The sequence below is a fragment of the Camellia sinensis genome, chromosome 12 (genome assembly GCF_055761805.1).
Source record: "Camellia sinensis isolate YWXY chromosome 12, ASM5576180v1, whole genome shotgun sequence".
Lineage (NCBI taxonomy): Eukaryota > Viridiplantae > Streptophyta > Magnoliopsida > Ericales > Theaceae > Camellia > Camellia sinensis.
The window spans coordinates 148,543,313-148,563,652 of record NC_138972.1 but is presented as its reverse complement, the minus strand read 5'-3'; the positions used below and the strand labels follow the sequence as shown (position 1 = coordinate 148,563,652).

At 34.7% G+C, this 20,340-nt stretch overlaps 1 long non-coding RNA gene across 1 annotated transcript; it reads left to right on the top strand.

Annotated features, from left to right (window-relative positions):
• Nucleotides 1-13,557: 13,557 nt before the first annotated feature.
• On the top strand, nucleotides 13,558-16,410 carry LOC145804298 (uncharacterized). The gene is made up of 3 exons (XR_014345930.1): nucleotides 13,558-14,224; nucleotides 15,007-15,062; nucleotides 15,549-16,410. It is a non-coding gene; the product is annotated as an uncharacterized LOC145804298 (long non-coding RNA).
• Nucleotides 16,411-20,340: the final 3,930 nt, after the last annotated feature.

Below are 20,340 nucleotides of genomic sequence, written 5' to 3'. Positions count from 1 at the left end.
TATGCGTGATCTCTCTATCGGTGGGTCAGAATTGCCAACACCGTAGGTCTTGGTAATGGAGAGAGAGGGTGTCTCCCATTGGTGCTGGCTGTCTGAGCGACGGGGTTAGGTATGCTCACTGCGGTTACCTACTCCAGTAACACCCTTTCCTTTGATTTGTCGCTTTAACGCCTCCATCTCAGCCCCCATCTTCCGAATGAGGGCGTCCTGGTCTCTGATTTGTGCTCTAGGCGCTGAGCATGCGATTCTCCTCGCCATCGACGCCCCTTAGTGCTCTGCGAATGATTAGTGCTCCTTGCGTGTTTGTCTCGCGCATTTCTGGGTAGTCCTCTAGAGGAGGTCTCAAGGCCCGCCATTGTCGAGATGGCGGGAGGGTCATCTCTCTTCCGGATTCACTCTGGAGTGATTCCGTCGACGACGGACAGCGGTGTTTTGCCGATGTTCGCCATGGAAAACAATCGAAAAAGCTTGTGGAACAAGGTTTGTCTGTCAAAAATCTTCCCACAGACAACGCCAATTGTACGGGCAAAAAAATATTTTCCCTGCTCTGTACCTCCTTGCTTCCAAGCTCGTCGCACTCCGTTAGAACTCTGTCGCACTGTAAACAAAACAAAGGTGAGCTACCCGATGAGTGGGTTTGCTGGAAAACTCCTCCGACGGTCAAGTTAGCTTGCTAGGAGAAGAGAGAAGGCAAAGAGCACTGTAGAGAGTGAGAGTTGCACAAAATTGCTTACCTCCAATATCTGCATGCTCCTTATTTTCAAGGCCGGCTATGCAACCTCAGAGGTTGTGGGCGTACTACCTTTGTTGTCTTTCTCTGGACAAACGATTGTGCTTCCCTATACACTTCTTATACATGTAGAGACCAAAACCTCCGAATAGTGTTTGTCACTCCGCTAAACGGTATTGGCGCATACCAGGAGTGGGTTTCTCTCTCCTGTTTATTGGCCCACATGGAATTCCCGATCGGGCTATTACTTATGAACACCTTACATTATGTCGACCCTTTTATGCCAGGCTAAATTAGACCGGTCTATCAACAATAGTGCGCTCAAACAAAGCCCTGATCGCCTGGCACCGACTGAGGCTAGGTGTGCTGAGCGACATCTCGACTGCACACCGCGATCCCTAGGACCGCTTGCCTCAGCGATAGTAGGCCAAATAGGATGCAGTTCAGTCGTCACATGACTTCGCTGCCTTGGACCTCAATGTTGGGGAGGTGATGCTTACCAGCTGATCTAGCTCGGCTGCATTCGACTGACATAATATTCTATATGCGCCTAGCTCGGCCCGACACTATATTCTGTGCAGGTCCATGTTAGACAACCGTAGTCCTGCACCAACACTGCATTTAGCGTGGACTCGGTCTAGCCCAACAAAGTGGTCCAGGTTCTCCTTGCCCGACCCAACACCATACTCGATGTTGGCGCAACTCAGCCATTGTTCGGCACAAATCTTCCGTTTAGTTGGGTAAAAGATCCAATTTCTAGACTTTAGACATACCATGGAATTCTCTAGAGGAGATTGGAGCATCTCCAATACATCATCTATTTCTTCATTTTTGAAACATTTTCATCTCCAACCCATCACCTAAATCCATCTCTATTTGGAAAGTGGATTAGTTGATCCTCCATATTTGGAGGGAGGATAAAAAATAGAGGACCACCTCTAAAATACTATTCATTTTATATTTTTTATTATATTACAAAAAACTTTTAACATGTAAATTTAATTTTTATAAAATTGGCATCATTAAAAATGGTGAAATCATACCTTAAAAATGAGTATAATATTAAATATATTTTACAAAAATTTCAAAATTAAATATTTGTTAATGAATAAAAATTATTCACTTTTTGATGAAAATATTTTCGAGAGAAATCTTTAGAGAAAAAAATGATGATTTATGGTTGGAGCTTGACTGAATAGTGAGATACTCTATATTTACTTTTTGATTAAAAAAGTATTTTTATCCTCTAATTAGGGTAAATTACAAACACACCCCATAAGATTTGCTTAAAATACGAATTGCCCTCCATGGTTTGAACAATTACAAATATTTGCTTGTCAGAATTTTTTATTTAACAGAATTAATTGAAAAAAGTGAAATTTCTAACTATTCACTTATACAATAATAAAATTATTTGAATTTTAATTGAAATAAAATTTTAATATTATTAAAAACTGTTAATTAACTTGATGATTTATTAATAAAATGACCTATTTGTTATGAAATTAGAAACTTAAGGGGACATAATGTAATTTTTAAAATCACAGAGGATAATTTGTAATTTAAGTAAATCTCAGGATGTGTATTTATAATTTACCCCTCTAATTAAGAGTGTTGGGTTGAAGATGCTCTTAGAAGAGTTGAATATCTCCTTTAAAGTGAGTGTTAAAAATCATAGCTTCTTAAAAGTTAAAAATAGGACATTCGGGTGAAAATTCTAGGTCGTTTGGAAGAATTTTAGAATTATAATTTGATAATAGAGTTGTATTTTGAGTTTGTGAGTTGTGAAATTATGATTTGAGTATGAAAAATTTGTTTGGTTATGAGTTTTCAAAAAAAAATTGAATTGAGTTTGGAATAATTGATATGACATATGATATTTGATTAAAAAAGTTATAACTTATAACCAAACAAACAACCCAAAATTCTATTCAAAACTCATAAATTTTTTTTAAAAACTCAGAAAATATTTTTTATTTAATATATAAAAAATAACATGTGTCAATTGCACAAAAAAAAATGTACTATTCCAATCAACCGGCTTGAAGTCCGAGAGGACGACAGGGTAGGCCAAATTTCAAAATTTGCCTAAAGCAAGTTTTCAAAAGCGGTGTGAAATTAATTTTTGAACACTATTCAAACAAAGAGCTCAGAAAAAGAGAATTTGGGTGGCTGTTATGCAGCCATTTGGGCCCTTTTCGAGACCCATTTTGATAATCCGAACCGTTCATATTTTAGAATACATCAAGTAAAACATACCTGTAAAAAATCAAGTTAATCGAATATCGTTTACCCATTCATCCACTCATATTTGTACAATTGTTATTTATTTTTGTAGATACAAATGTGAGTGAATGAATGGGCAAACGATATCCGATTAACTTGATTTTTTTATAGATATATTCTACTTGATGTATTCTAAAATGTGAACGGTTCAAATTATCAAAATAAATCTCAAAAATGACCTAATTAGTTGCCCAATAGTGATTACTGTGCACCCCAACACAGCAGTCATACCAATTCCCAGAAAAAGAAGTGGAATCATATTTCAAAAACTTCTCCAAGGACAACCCAAATTTTAGATTATTCTTGTTAAAAGATCTAGGCGCTAATTAAGTCAGTCCATAAGAACAAGCTATCATAAAATGACTAAAATACCCACCACTATTTATTTGGATCACGCGTCTGTCCGTTTCTCTTTTACCATTCTTCTCTCTCTCTATCTGTTTTTACGAAACCCTACTGTTGTCTCTTTTATCCTCCACCCCTCCTCCAATGTCCCTCACCACCGCGCTATCTCCATCATCGCCTCAAATCTTATACATCATGGATTCCACAGCTCTCTCTCTCTCTCTCTTCGCCGCTGGTACCAAAGCAACAACACAGATCTGAGTTGGCGGGACAAAGTCGTCACCGTCTCTTTTTGAACTCAATCTGATCTGCTCTCTCTCTCTCTCTCAACCCTCAGTCTCGATCTCTCCTACTCCGGCGAGGTCTCCGACGATCCAACGATGTCTAAAACCACTACCTCATCATCTTCATCATATCCAGCAGATTTGAGAGCGCGGTCTTTCATTCCAAGATCTGAGATTGTGCCCAACGAACAGCAGCGACCCAGATCGGCGATGGAGAAGAACCATGAATGACGATCTGAGGGTGTTCACGTTCGCAAAGCTGAAATCGAGTTGTCGCCTTCAGCCCTAAAGCATGGCCTTTCGTATCATTTCTATCTATGACTTTCTGTATGTGTATATATAATAAGTATGAGTATGTATATGTATCCAATATGTAAACCAACTAGGCCTAGCTTAATTGACCACAATGCCTTCCTTAGGATTTAATTCTAAGAAGGTCATGGATTCAATTCCCATTAGGGGATTGAATTAAAGGAATGTAAACACTTAGGTGCTTCACTAAAGATAGAGAGATTTTCTCCCATAAGTAATAATCTAACAACTAACTACTAATATTTACCGATCAAAAAATATATATGTATTCAATATGTATGTATGACTATGTGCATCTATATACGTAATTTTTATTGTTGATCATGTTGTGGTTAAGGAGGAATTCTAAGTTTGAAGTTTTACTTGTTGCCTATTAAGTGGTAGATGTAGAATTATGTATGTATATCTGTGAGTATATGTATGTATATCTGTGGGTATGTGTATATATGAGACAAATCTGGACAAAAATTGATGTTGATCATAATGATTCCAATAGATAAACAAAAAGTTAACATAGATTTTCAACATATAGAAAAAAATTTAATAGATGGATAGAATTTAGGGGAAAAAATTGAATAGATTGATAAAATTTAGGAAAAAAATTGACTAGATAGCTAAAAATTTTAAATAGATAGATATAAAGTTGAACAGATAAATAGCATTTAGGAAAAAAAATTGAACAAATAGATATAAAATTGAACAGATAAAATTTGAATAGATAGAAGTTTTTTTGAACAGATAGGGAATTTTTTGAACAGATAAGAAAAAAATTGAACAAATAGTCATCAAAAATCAACATATAAAAAAAAGTCAAGAGGCAAAATTGAAAACAAAATGTCCTTTAAAACCAACAAAAAAAACTTCTCATCAAACTATTTTCTCCAATAAAAAATATCTGCTGGACCTAATGCCTTAGGCACTCTCTAAATTGGATTCATCACCAATTTTCTTTTAAAAATAGCAGCGATTTACGTGTAAGTCTTAATAGGTGGACTTATCATCCAATAGGTCCTATGATAATATTTTATTTATTTATTTTTGATCAGCAAAAAAATTTAATGATGAAAAGCACAATACATGCAAAATTTTTACATCAACAAAGCGGGTAAGTGCACTAAGCATCATAACTAACCTTAATAAACCCAATTAGGTTAGCATCGCAAAGAAAGCACAATCATATGTTAGCACTAGACCCAGTATTGGTGAGAAACCAATCAAAGCAACCAAAACAAGAAAAAAACAAAACAAAACAAAGAACCAAAGCAGCAGCAGCAACCAAAAAACGAAACTAATTTTCAACTTTCAGTGACAATTTGAAAAATTCGTTACAAAAAATCATTAATTGTAATTTTTAGCGACAATTTATAAAAATCGTGACAAAAAAAATTCACTAATTGTTAATTTTTAGCGAGATGCAAAAAATCATTATAAAAAATTATTTTTAGTGACAATTTTATTAGACTTATTTTTAATAGGACTTCATGGGAAGTTTAACTATTAGGATTTATTAGTAATTTATCCTCAAAATAATGCAACCCCAATTAGAAGGAATCTAGATTCAAGGTCTAAGCAAATTATGCAAGACATTTGAGAGGAAAAAATCATTTAGCCATCAGAGAGGAATATTTTAAATTTCTAAGCAAACTGGTAGAGAGGAACATTTTAAATTTCATGCTATTTGTTTGCAATAGAAACTTTCATACTCTATTTGGTTGATTAGAATAAAATGAAATGGAATGAAATGATAACTTTTTAGGTTTTCTTATGAAATGAAATAGTGAAAGATAATTATATTTATAATGTATTTGTCATTTTTTTTTAGTCTAACTAAATATGAGAATGAATATTTTGATAAAATGATTATTCTATCCCATTTTATTCTAATGAACCAAATGTTATCTTATACCTCAACATTGGAGAAGTTATTACAACCCGTTATGTTATATTTATAATTGCAAAAAATTGTCAAAATTTGTCTTCCTTGTCTAAATACCTTGAGAAAAATTGCAAAATTTTACATTTGTGCCCTACATAATAAAGGTGGCATTTTTACATTCAACCAGAAAAAAACAATATTGTTGGGACCTCTCAGTGACATGGGATATTTACGTATAGGTCTTAATAAGTAAACTTATTCTCTAATAGGTCCTATGAAAAAAATTTACCATAAAAAACAGTCATTAATTGTAAGTTTTAACGACAATTCATAAAAATCATGATAAAAAAAAGTCACTAATTTTTAATTTTTAGCGGCATATATAAAAAATTATCACAAAAAATTATTTTTAGCGACAATTTTACCAAGGTTTATTTTCAATAGGACTTGATGAAAATTAAATCCAACTATTAGGACCTATTGGTAGTTTACTCTATTTTTATCCAATGAAGCCTCTCAAAATAGTGGTTATTATTATACATCTACACATGACTCAAAATATTTTTAAATGGATGAAAAATCCAAAAATAAAAAAAATAAAAAAAAAACCTGCACTATAATTTTTCAATTTTATTTTAATTAAGAAAATTCTTTTTATTCATACACATTGTATTAAAGCAAAATTGATTCAAGTGGATACTTACATATGCTTTACCTTTGGATAATTCGTTGTCATTATTAATCTGTTGATAAAACTCTTTTGTGTTTTTGCTATTTGAAATTTGAATCCCATGAAAACTGCAAGATCTCTCTCTCTCTCTCTCTCTCTCTCTCTCTCTCTAGATATACCCATATGCACAGATGCGCAAGCATGCATACTCCAAAGTGCAAACTCCTTTTTTTTTTTGTGATTCAAATCTGACATTATGGTTTCATAGAGAGGAAACACAAGTCCAATCTGATGTGGCCTTTAATTTAAGTTTGTTTTTCATTTGCATTAAACTTGAATGTTTGTCATTAGTGTCTCAAACTGTCTACTTTTTTTTTTTTAGTCTCTTGAGAATTTTATTAGAAATATTACGTAATCAGAAAAAATATCTAAAAACTTATTCAGTAGTTTTTCGACACCACCCCTTACATAGAATAGAGTAACGACTAACCATGAATATAGAAAAAACAAAAGCTTATACTTACTAGAAAACAGGTTACTTCTCATATAGCAATATTAGAAGGGCATGTTTGATTGGAAGGATTAAAGTATGGGATTAGGATTATTAATCCGTGGGTCCAATCATCTTATGTTTGTTTTGCCATTTTGGTTTAGGACTATTACTTCAATGGATAATTAATCCAATAAATTTGTAGGATTATTAGTAATGGGGTAGGGGTGGGATAGTTAATACCACACTAATTTGATAGGATTATTAATACCTCACTATTAGTATTGTGAATCAAACATGACCGAAAAGCACAATTTTAGTTAAATCCAAGCCAAATCCATTTTATATTGATGAATAATGAAGACGAAACTTCAAAATCTCAATACATAACTATTGATATTAAAACCATGACTAAGATAGATTTATTTATTTTTCATTTAACCTGTCAAGATATTTTACTAAAACTCTTCATGTGATTTCTCATGTGCCAGTAGAATTGTAAACGAGACGAGTAGTAACTTGTTTAACTTTAACTTTAAAATTTAACCAATTTCAAAATATGTTCGAATTTAATTTATTTACCAAAAATAGTCCTCAAGCAAACTTTTCAAAAATTTAATAAGATTCAAAATATATTTAAATTTAATTTGTTTACTTAATAAGTTAATCTCAATAAAATTTTTAACAAAGCTAAAACTTGAAATAAAATAGTAAAATAATTTTAGTAACAAATATTATTTTCCTTTTGTCAATTGACCAAAGGCAGCTGTGACGCATACAGATCCCAAAACCAACGGTAGTAGGCATTTTACCTATCTAAATATTACTATAAAGTATATATTTTATTTTGCCTATCAACTGTTTTATGTTTTTACTCCAACCATGCTCTTTATTTTAGCTATTTATCCAAATACTATTAATTTTATAGAATGCCACGTCAACAACAAACATGGAGGGAAATGATCCTAATGATTGAATACATTTTGCCTAGCGTTGAAGGCTAGCTACATGTAGCTAGTGAATATGAGTTGAGCCAAAATGCCTAATCATATGCCTAGTGCATTGGAATTGAAAAAAGTGAATCACACTAGGCATTTTAACTAACAAGTATTATATGCCTAGTGCATTGGAGATCACTACAAGAATTTACACATTTGGCGACCACTTTTGCCGACCAAAAAAATTTTAGTCGCAAAAAAATGACATTTGGCGACCAAATATTAATTAGTCGCGAATGATCATTGTTTTTGGCGACCAAATATTATTGGTCGCAGAAGGTTATATTTTGGCGACCAAAAAATGAGTTGGTCGCAGAAAGTGGTATACTTTTCCCGACTAACTACAAATTTGGTCGCGGAAGGTCACATATTTTTTGGCGACCAAATTTTTGGTCGCCAAAAATTTATTTTCAGCAACCAAAAAAAATTAGTCGCCAAATTTGTATTTTTAGCGACCAATATTATAGTCGCCGTTGATTGAGATTTGGCGACTAAAAAAGTTTGTCGGCGAAGGTACTTTTTCTGCGACTAATTTAGTCTTTTGGTCGCCAAAAGTTTTGAGAGGGAAATTTTATTTTTAGTGGGGCGGGAATTGAAATTGTTTGGCGACAAATAAATTTGGTCGCTAATTTTAAAACGACGTCGTTTTGTACCATGAAATCAGAAAAAAAATAAAAAAATAAAATCAAATCGATGCCCTTTCTCTTTGTTTCTCGGTCTGCCCTCTCCCTCTGTGTTCTTCCTCTCAATCGGTGCCCTCAATCGGTGCCCACTCTCCGCCTCTGGGACCTCTCCACTGGCATCACTGCTCGCCGCTTCGTCTGCCACTCCAAAGATGTCCTCTCCGTCGCTTTCTCCTTCGATAATCGCCAAATCGTCTCTGCTTCCTGAGACCGCTCGATCAAGCTGTGGAACACTTTGGGTGAGTGTAAGTACACGATTTAGGATGGTGATTGAAACTCGATTGGGTTAGTTGTGTTCGATTTAGCCCTAATAATCTTCAGCCTAGGATTGTGTCTTCGTCTTAGGATCGGACTGTGAAGATTTGGAATTTGACCAATTGTAAGATTAGGGCTTCGCTTGCTGGGCATTCTGGGTATGTGAATACGGTGGCCGTGTCGCCCGATGGGTCGCTGTGTGCGAGTGGTGGGAAAGATGGGGTTATTTTGTTGTGGGATCTGGCTGAGGGAAAGAAGCTTTACTCACTCGATTCGTGTTCTACAACTTAGGGCTCCTATCAAGATATTTGGTGATTTGCATGGGCAATTTGGGGATCTTATGCGACTATTTGATGAGTATGGCTCACCTTCAACTGCTGGGGACATAGCGTAAGTGTTTTTTTTCGTAGATTATGTTTCATTTTTTGACATTTTATTCCAATATTGTTTCCATCCTTTAACAAAGAGTTCATCATTGGCCCTAACTTCTTCTAATGTTTCAGAGGCAAACATTAGCCTCTATAACTTGTTTTATGTGTTTTTGTTTTTATATTGAAATTTTGACAAATCTGTGCCTTGATCACATATTGCGTGGATACATTTTTTAAGTTATTGGTGTAAGAATCAGTATGGCATTGCCACGGCCTGGTGTTTGGTTAGACTTGAGATGTGATGCAAACAATCAAAAGTTAAATAGGATTGAATATGTAAAAAGCATTCATTGAAACAAAGCAATAGTCAAAAGTATAGACCGGAACCACCTGAGGGTGGTGGACTGATGGTGGCTTCTTTGATTCGAATATTTCTTCACCGAGGAGCTTGATCAGGTGGCCTGATGGTGGTTTCTTTGATTTGAATATTACTTCTTGTGAAGCTTGATTTGAATTTTGAAAATCTATGATACTTTTCAGACCCTGTTTTGTACTGGGTACTGTGAATTGAGTCCAAGGTGCAATAATATGAGGCAACATATGATTTTGGCTAGATGCAGGGTCTTTTTATTATGCATAAAATGCTAGAAATAATTGTTGTTTATTGTCATGTTTCCATGGGCATTCCCATGGAACTACATTTTTCTATTGCTCTTACAGGTCTACTGTCTGCGTATTATGTTTTTTTCTTTAATGAAAGTGATTACTTCTGTTTGGCCTTTTTAAAGCATGTTCTAGGTCCTTCAGTGAGATTATGCAATTACTAGCAATTTTTTTCCCACCCTTTTATCATGATGCTAATTTCATGTATGACTATCAGATATATCGATTATCTCTTCTTAGGAGACTATGTTGATCGGGGCCAACATAGCTTGGAAACAATTACTCTTCTGCTATCTTTGAAGGTATAATACTCTTATTTGGCCTGTATGTTCTTCCTTAGTGTTTAATTATCTTAGGGCTCAAACATTTTCTTAAACTAAAACATGTTGGCTATGTTTCTGTCCATATTGATCGGTTGAACTAGAAACTTGTTACAAAGACCTAGAAGGGATCAGGTGAGTAGGCAGAAACTGATGAAAATGAACTGTTAACATGAATGATGTCGACTTTCCCAGTCAGTATTAAGTGTATGCTTAAGTAAGAGGATATGCTTGGAAACATAGTTACAAGTAACGCTTTTGAAATCTACATGGGATTGGTTAAACCTAGTTTAAGTAAGAGGATATGATTCGTTTCTGTTTTTTGCCCCATTTTCTCTAGTTCAAATTAAACAAGAAGCTTAGAGCCTTTATGGTTTTTTTTTATTGTTTTTGTCGTAATTTTCTGTGTGTGTGTGTTTTTTTTTTGTGTGTTTTGTGTGTGTGTGAAATCAAATAATAGGACTTTGCAACATTGTTGTTTTCCTACCATTTGCATTTTCTTATAATTTTTAAGATTGAAATGTATACATCTAATTCAATGTTGAAGACTGGATGTCTGAAAGAAAACTATGGATCAATTAAAGACTTTGGATCAATTCATATTGTCAACCTTTCACATGAATTAGTCTTCATATTGTCAACCTTTCATGAAAAACTAGTTTTCATATTGAATTGATCGAACCTTTCATGTGTGTTAACTTTACATGAATTAGTGATTGTCAACCTTTCACATGAATTAGTGATTGTTCGTTGCACTATGAACGTGTGTTAACTTTACATTTTACATTGATATTCCTATTCTAGGTCCTGTTTTGGAACTCTGAAGTTTGTCCAGTTGTGTTCAAGCTCAACTCCAGCTGACTGGTCCATATAAAGAAGATTATTTGTTTGTATTTAGTTTATCTAAATTGCTAATTGAACCAGTTCTATAATTATAGTTGTATATGTGTATGTATTGGGCCTTGAAAAGAACAAGTTAGCAAAGAACTAGAAAGAGGAGGATTCCAACCAACCTCAAAACATGTTAGGAAGATAAGTAGATAGAAGATAATTCAATTTACTTTTTTAATGAAATTTTAGGTGGTTTTACCTTGTCTTTCCTTCATTGGATTTGAACTCTTATGAATATTTATGGTTTCTCCATCTGTTTAACAACTCCTCAAGCTTCCAAGGTTCCCTTTAACTTTCACATGTGTTTATGTGAGGATGAAGTAACCATTATTACAGCAAAAAAGAGAGAATATGATTAAACTACATGAATATTTTTCATGCATGTTTCTTTTTAAACAAAAGTATATATCTTCTGTGTCAAATTTTTGCAAATTTATTCTCCATCCCTCTGTCAGAATTTATGTTTCTTTGGTTAATAGTGTGTTTAAATTGAAGTTATACATAATTAAGGAAAGAAAGATGACAATGAAATCTATTTGGTGGTTGGGATTGCATAAAAAATAAAGTAACATAATTTGGAATTATTTTTATTGTGTGAAACAGTGGAAAACAAATGACATGATAGCCAATTTTGATGCACCATTCTAGAAAACATTTATTAAAATTTTCTTGAAAATATGTTTACTCAACAAAATATTTAAGATAGTTTTTGGTTTGATAATGGACATTAGAAGCAAGATCAACTTTAAAATAGTTGAGCAAAATCATCTCATGTGTTATCTTTATTTTGAAATAAGGCGTGCCATTTCTGACATAACATCAAGGGAGGAATTCCCTTTTTACTAAACTTGGACAGATTCTGACCCTTTGTGTGTGGATATCATAAAATATCATTCAAAACATAATAATAGCTATTGATACCCTTTTCTCATTGTCTTTCCTTTGGCTTTGGCCTTGGTTGCCTTCACCTTGCGGTGGCCGTAGCTTGCCTCGACCTAGTGATGGCAGATGTGATTGGTTGTTGCATAGGATTCAATACTAATAGTGATTAATTCCCTCACTTCCTCATGAACTCTTTTAATATGATCTGCAAAAGCCTAACTCAAGCTAGCCTCATGTTAAATGGTTACTAAATTAAAAACATGTTGATTTGTCTTTCATGCATTCTGCATTCTGCAAAGTGATGCAGTGGTAACATGTATGATGGATTGTCCGCCTATACAAAATATTTCCTATGGTCATAAGCAGAAATTTTGATTTGGTCATAAGCCCTAAACTCCATTGTCTCTATCTCGCTCTGTGTCTCGGTCCGCCCTCTCCCTCTCTGTGTTCTTTCTCTCAATCGGTGCCCACTCTCTCTAGCTCACCGAAGTCCCTCACCACCGTTGCTCACATCCGTCGCACATCGCCATCGCCCTCTGGCTTTCTCTCACACAAAGGGAGCGATTGCTGGGTATTCGCTGCTGTGGTTGTTGCTGGGTATTCGCCAAAAGCATACGTATGCATACGGTACCGTGATTTTTGCACTCTCGATCGTCGGTTGAAGACATTGTTTACTGGGCAAGGCTGGATTCTTCTTTCTACCTGGTCCTCTTTCGAACGGGTATCCAGAAAGATTTTTGGGAAATGTCTCTCCTGATGTTGTTGCAGAGAGTAGTGCCCTAATTCAAGAGTGTTTACGATCCATTCTGCACTCCAGGTTTTCATCCAGCCTTCCAAGTGCTCTAAAGGGTACATTGCTCATTCCTTTGTCTTTTCTATTTGATTCCTTTTATCTTTGTTTTCTTGTAAAAGAATCGTTGACAACAATTTTAATTACTAGAATCTGAACTGTAGTCTTGAAAGCCACTGTTGTGCAAACCTTAGCTTTATATGCCTTATTGTAATTTCTTGATCCACCATTTGCTCTTGTGGTTCAGCCTGCAAACCTAAGGAATTTTTAGGGTGCCTTGCATCAGTGGATAGCACTGACACTCTGTCCGCATCATGAGTTGGTTGGCTTTTTTGCGTGTATATATATATCCACAACATACATATTTTTGTGACTTTTGGCTGTTGATATATGGTAAGTGAAAGAGGGTGGAAATACTATAACCACAAATAATACGTCTTATGGTAATAAGATTCTACTAATGCAAGGTCAATAAACAATGTATATATTACATTTTTCATGTTGGTGAAGGCATGCTATCTTCATTTCTTTCATTTTTTTCTTACGTCTATTAGCCTTTACTTGCTTTGTACTTATATTGCTTTGAGTAATATCTATTCTTTCTTATTGTGATTGACTCGCTAGAATAACATTGCTTAGTTGGTGCCCAAAAAGACTGTGATATCTGTGGTGATGCTGGTCGGGAGGATTTTCTTGCAACTTGTAGCAAGTGCAGTGATGGGGCAGAGCACACGTAAGTCATTTATGATTTGTCACTTAGACATTACTAGTTTTACTGTAGTTCATTTGGTATCTTCTCTTATTCGTTTCTTTGAAATGTGAACATTCACATTTTGTTTTATTTTCAATCAATCAGTTACTGCATGGGTGTTAGGATGGAAAAAGTTCCTGAAGGCAATTGGATGTGTGAAGATTGCTTGCTTCAGGAAGAAATTGAGAAATAGAAGCAAAATAAATTGGAAAAAGTAGGTAGGACTCCGCAAGGTCCATCCTCAAATAAAAACCTCCAAAATGCTGGAAATCTAAATACCAATATTAGAACTCGTGTGGAATTGGACGCTAAAGGCTCAGATGTTGAGAAAAGTAGACGAGACAAAGTTGGTTCAATTTCACGCATCTGTGCTAAGAGACCAGCGGGCAATTTAGAATTTGACTCTATTACGAAAAGAAGGGCTCTTGAAACGAGTGTTGGATCTCCAAGGATGTCCAACCCTTGCAAAAAAAAGTCCACTTTCTCAGGGTTCTCTGCATAAGAATGTGGATAATGTGAAAGTAAAACCGACGTGTCACGTATCTACTTTCAGTGACCGCTCACCCTCATCCATGATTTCTTTTTCTAATTCACCCAAGACTCGAACAAGTCGTCAGATTTCATGAGGTAATTTTCTAGCCTTCCAAATGATATTTTAGTGATTTTAGTGATTTTCATCCAGCCTTCCAATTGCATATGTTTCATGGAGCTAACATCTTTTTAATTTAGTGATTTTAAAAATTCTGGCTTCAATGGCTTCTCCACAATCAAAATGTGCATTTAAATGAATAATGCTCAGCAACTGTTGAGCATGGGAGTGTATTCTAGAGACCAAGAATAAGCAATAAATTCAGTTAATGATATTTTCGCTCATACTCCAATGAGGCCACATTCTAAATGCTATATGTATGTACTAAGATAGGCATGCATATTAAATGGGCTCATGTTCAGACCTTGAAGTCCTCTCTTGATGAGCAAACTCTGGAATTGCAGGTTAAAATATAAGATAGGCATGCATATTTAATGTCAAGGAATCAACTCAATAAGCTTCAATCCCAACATACTATTGTGGGTATATGGATCAGGTTTTTGTAATCTATAGTACGTAAAGCCACCTCAGTCAAATTCAAGACAATCAAGACCTCTCACACAATTGTAGATTAACTCTCGGTAGAATTTTTTGGAAAACGTGGTGGCCAATAAATCACTTATGAATTTTTAAATTAAAATCTCTTATAAACATGAAAAACAGCAACATTAAGGAAATAAACTCATAATAAGACCAGAAACCAAGCTATATTTATTCACAAATCATCTTCATGTGAGTCCTATTAATCAACTTTCCAAACCCTGTTTTATTTTCACCAAAACTCTAGTGATTTTTTTTCATGTCTGTATTTCTCCTGTAGTGTCCAAGTCTGGAATAGTGGAAAGTCTCTTGTCATGGGCAGATTCTGGAATAGTGGTATGTTTTTATTCTTTTATTGCATTTTTATGCATTAATAAGAAGTTTAAAGTAGCACTTAATGATTTTTTCTGCATTTTGACTCTAGACCTTGGGTATTTCAATTCCAGAATTTCTATACATAAATATCTATAAATTTTCTGAAACTAAGGTGACTCATGTGTGGGCATGTGTGCATCCATCTATTCATTCCTGCAGTAATCTTTCCTATTCGTTTTTTGATATGCACAGGTAAAGCATAGTAGAACATCATCCCCATCTTCTTATGAGAAGGATTTTTGTGAATTGGTAGATATATATACCAGAAAGAAAAGGCCTGATAAAAAGAAGCATAATGTGATGCTTATATACATGTATATATGCATGTGTGCATCCATTTATACATGTTTCTTCTAGTGACTCTAGTCACTTCATTTATCTTATTACTCTTCTAATTGTCCAATCCATGGTAAAGTGGGGATCTTTGAAAAATTATTCTCTTCTTAGCAGGTTGAAGAGCATAGACAAGGGATTGAGAGATTGATGTGGAAGGCCATGGATGAAAAATGTCGTGCTGATAATCTGTCTCAGTAGGTTGAAGAGCATAGACAAGGGATTGAGAGATTACGAAAGGAGATAGATGAACTTGTATCCTTGAGAAAGTTGGTTGAGGCTCCTGATGACCTGTCTGATAAATGTATGAATGATGTAACTGCAAAAGTGAAAGGTGGGTTTCCGGCAAGAAAAAGTAGTGCTGCTGAAGAAAGGAGACTTGCTGATATTGAACGAAAAAAGGTTGAGGAAAATCTTATTCAGTTGGAGAAGTTAAAGAGAGAAGCCGATGACGCAAGATCAAAATTGGTTTTGGAGACATTCAAGTCTGAAGAGGCAAACAAAAGATTGAGGCAAAAAAGAAAAAGGTGATTACAGAGAAAAAACGCGCAGATTCAGAGATGGCCAAAGCAGAAGAGCTAAGGAAGTTTGCAGAAATTAATCAGAAGAAGGTCATGGATGAAAAGTGTCATGCAGATTATTTGTCTCAGCAGGTGGAAGAGCATAGACAAAGGATTGAGAGATTACAAAGGGATACAGATGAACTCGTACCCTTGAGAAAGTTCGTTGAGGCTCCTGATAAATGCATGAATGCTGAAGCTGCAGAAGTGAAAGGTGGGCTTCGAACGGAGATATTAGAGAGAGAAGCTGATGAGTCGAAGTTGGTTTTGGAGTACTTAAAGTCTGAACAGGTAAACAAAGGGCTCAAGGAAGAAAAACAATAGGTGATCAGAGAAAAAAAGCATGCAGATTCAGAGACAAGGAAAGCAGAAGAGCAGAGAAAGGTTGCAGAAACAAATAAGAAGGCGGCCATGGAAGAAAGATATCGTGCGAATCAGTTAGCTCAGCAATTAGAGGATAATAAGCGAAGAATAGAGGAACTACAGAAAGAGATATTGGAACTTGTGTCCTCTAGAACATTGGTTGAGGCTCCTGCTGTTCTGCCCGATAAAAATATGAATTCTGAAACTGCTATAATGAAGCTGCAGAGAAAAAAACTGAAGTTTAAAAAGAAGCAAGTAAAACATGCAAAAAAAGTTGCTGAGTTTGAAATATATCGTAATAATATACTACAACAAGAACTATGTTGCTTAAGGCAGGGTTTTGTTCAATTTTCGCATCGCCTGGATGTACTAAATAACTACTTCTCACAGCAGGGTGAAGGTAGTGATGACCTGGTAAAGGTCGGTTTCTCTTTTGCTTATTATTCATTTAAACTATCTGAACATACTCGAATTAAATTTTTGTTGATTATTTGATAGGTACAGTGATGTCATTTATCAATAATAGTCTATAGCATACAGGTTTCTAGTGTTTGTTATTGGACTATATTTTGGTTGAGTTTACTTAGAAGCAAGTTAATTGAAGTACATACTTATTTGACTGATGGCTGTTTAGCTTTTAATCTGATGGGTGAGTAATCCAATCAGGGCTTATGCTCTTATAATTCATCATGGACTTGCTTGTATTTGTATTTTAATAAATATTAGGAGATAGTTATTTGGTTGAAGATTATAAATAATGCTATTCATATGTAGCTGTTGTTAGTCAAGTTTTGTAGCCTGAGAATATATAGTTTCAACTTTAAATTCTTGAGTTATGTGTTGAGTACTTATTCATCCTATTTTCTGTATTCTTTGCAAGTGATTAGATTTCGATATCTTATGCTTTTTTATTTTTTCTCCTTCCTTGAACCAGAGCATACACAAGTTTCTTCACATGGTATTTACTTAACTACTTGTCTAATTTTTGCAGACTGGCAACGCCTTTAATACTCCAAGCTTAAACTTGAGAAGGGAACGCTTCAGTAAAAAGCGGTGCAATAATGAGCTTGTAAAGCCTATTTGCACAGCTATAGATGCCTCTGATTTTATCAAGCAAACCATAGAATATTTGAGATTGCTTTCTCAATAACATTAATCTGAAGGGCAGATTTTGATTTTGAATCTTGCTCACCCCATGATTCCACATCAAATTGATCATCTTGTAACTCAACCTTTTGTTCCAATGGAGTTCTTAGTTCTACATTATGATGGATAGGTGAAGATACAGTGTCTTCTGCAATCTCAATATCATTAATCTTCTGGGCAGATTTTGACTCTGAATCTTGGTCATGTTGATTTGAAGACAATGGGACTGTGGTAGCATCAGCAATATGCATTTTTAGCTCTGCATTATGATGGGTAGGTGAAGATACAGTATCTTTTGCAATCTCAATAGCATTAATCTTCTGGGCAGATTTTGACTCTGAATCTTGGTCATGTTGATCTGAAGACAATGGGACTGTGGTAGCATCAGCAATATGCAGACTGTTTCTGGATGTTGCAACCGTAGAAGAGTCAATAACACTGTTAAGGAATTCTGAATTAGAATCATCACAAGAAACTGTATTGCACAAAACAGAGTCCAAATTTGATGAAGCAACTGCCTGTTGATCCACCTCCTTTTCTGTGCAAGATTCTTGAAAATGCTCTGGGGAACATGCCTCATTGATTTCCATACCATTTTGATGTAAATCCTCGAGAATAGTAATAGATTCTTCTTGCAATTTTATGGGACTGGTAGAAAAAGATTTGCTGTCACCTTCATTATCATCACAATGCGAGCCAACAACAGCAGTAGCCACAATCACAACTTCCGAATGAACAGTTTCAGTTACTACATCATCTAAATGCACATCGGGAACTGGTGGAGGATTTGGAGATCTTTGAAAATCAAGTGAAAATTTAAGGCTGCTATCATCCTTTCCAATGATATCCATGTCAGTGGAGAATCCACCCGATTCTTCACAATCTGCTGCATTGGAAGCCACATCAAGATTTTTCTCTCTAGAATATGAAAAACCCACTTCTGCTGAATCAAGTTCATGTGGGGAAATATTTTCTGATATTCCTGAGAACTGATGCTTTGTAAAGCTAGTAGCCTCTAGATTGTCCACTGTCGGAGTTGAGCTAATTGCTCTCTCCTCGGGCATTGGAGGAGCATCATCTACTTTAGAAACTATGCCATCAGGCTTCATATCAGGATGACAAGTTTCCAGTTTTGGGAAGGCTGAATCAAGATGCTGCTCTTCTGCATGTGAAGCAACTGAATGTGGTCAGACAATCTGAATCTTGGAAGGAGAGTTTGGGAGGCAGAAAGTTCTAGCGTTTTTCTTAACAAGGTCACGAAGCTAAATTGTACAAGACTACTTGGCAGTATGAGCATTTTTGGGAGGATTAAATATTTTTGGATGGATATGTATGGATAACAAATATTAGTAGTTTTATTTGTTGATAGCTGCGCATGGATAACAAATAGTTATGTTTCAAATTGTTATACTAGATGGATGTGACTTGTGAATGAAAACTTAGAATAGTTGTATTGTGTCGAATGTTAATGAATTATGTATTGTGTCGAATGTTAATGATTCAGTTAATTTGAATGATGCTTTAAACTTATAGGTTTATTATGGATTGAATGAATTATTAGGAATTACAGGTGTATTGTTTTCCTGCTTTGGCGACCAATTTATTAGTCGTGGCATCCAAAATAATTTTTTTTCGCAAAAAATGACAATTGCCGACTAAGAGTTTTGGTCGCAAAAAATACATCTATTGCCGACCAAAACAGCTCTTGGTCGTGGAAACTCACTTTTGCCGACCAAAAGTTTTGGTCGCGAAAAGTAACAAATGGCGACCAAATTTTTTGGTCGTGGAATGTCACAATTGGCGACCAAACTTTTTGGTCGTTGAATGTGATAATTGGCGACCAAACTTTTTGGTCACGAAATGTGTCAATTGGCGACTAAGATATTTGGTCGGGAAAATATCACTTTTCGCGACCAAAGTGTTTTAGCGACAAAATGAATTAGTCGCGGTAATTAAATATTTAGCGACCAAAAATTTAGTCGGCAAATCCAACTTTTGCCGACCAACCAAAATTTTGGTCGCGAATTACTTTTGCCGACCCTCAATTAGCGACCAAAGTGGCGACCAAAAAAATTGGTCGCGGATAACTTTTGCCGACCAAAAATGGACTTTTAGCGACCAATTTTTTTGTTGCCAAAAGTGTTAATTCTTGTAGTGGATGCTCTAACACTCCCAAATGGAGTAGTAAAATGCATGAATACTCAATCATGTGATATCATCACTATAATTATAAATTAATGAGGTTGATGACTAGGGTTTTAGATATTTAATCAAGGGAAGTGTGGCATCCACAAGAAAGTCACATTATATTATTGTATTATTATATTATATTCACATACATCTATTTATCTATATATAATATAAGAAAAAGAGGATTTTTAATGTACAAGTTTTGTGAGAGTTTCAATATCATAATCTTAATTTTTTGATTTTAAAAAAAAAATCTCAGCATTTATTGATTTTTTCCAATCCACAAATTTTTTTGACTTCTCTCATTATTACTGCAACACCCTTTTCAATTTCTCTCATACACTATGGTTACATATAAAAATAAATAAGATAAGAATTTAGTTATGGATCTCAAAAAGATATAACATCTAAATTTGAATTATGATTTAGTAATATAATTATCTATTTTTTTGATGCATATCTATCAAAATTTTAAATTACTTAATGGGACAAATTAATCAATTTTCTAAAATTATTGATTTTTTAATTTATAAAATAGATTAAAAAATTATTGATTGATTTATTTATTTAATAACAAAAATATTTCATGATCTCTCCATCCTAATCTCTCTCACCGATTTTCAAAAAAAAAATAAAATAAAACTTGC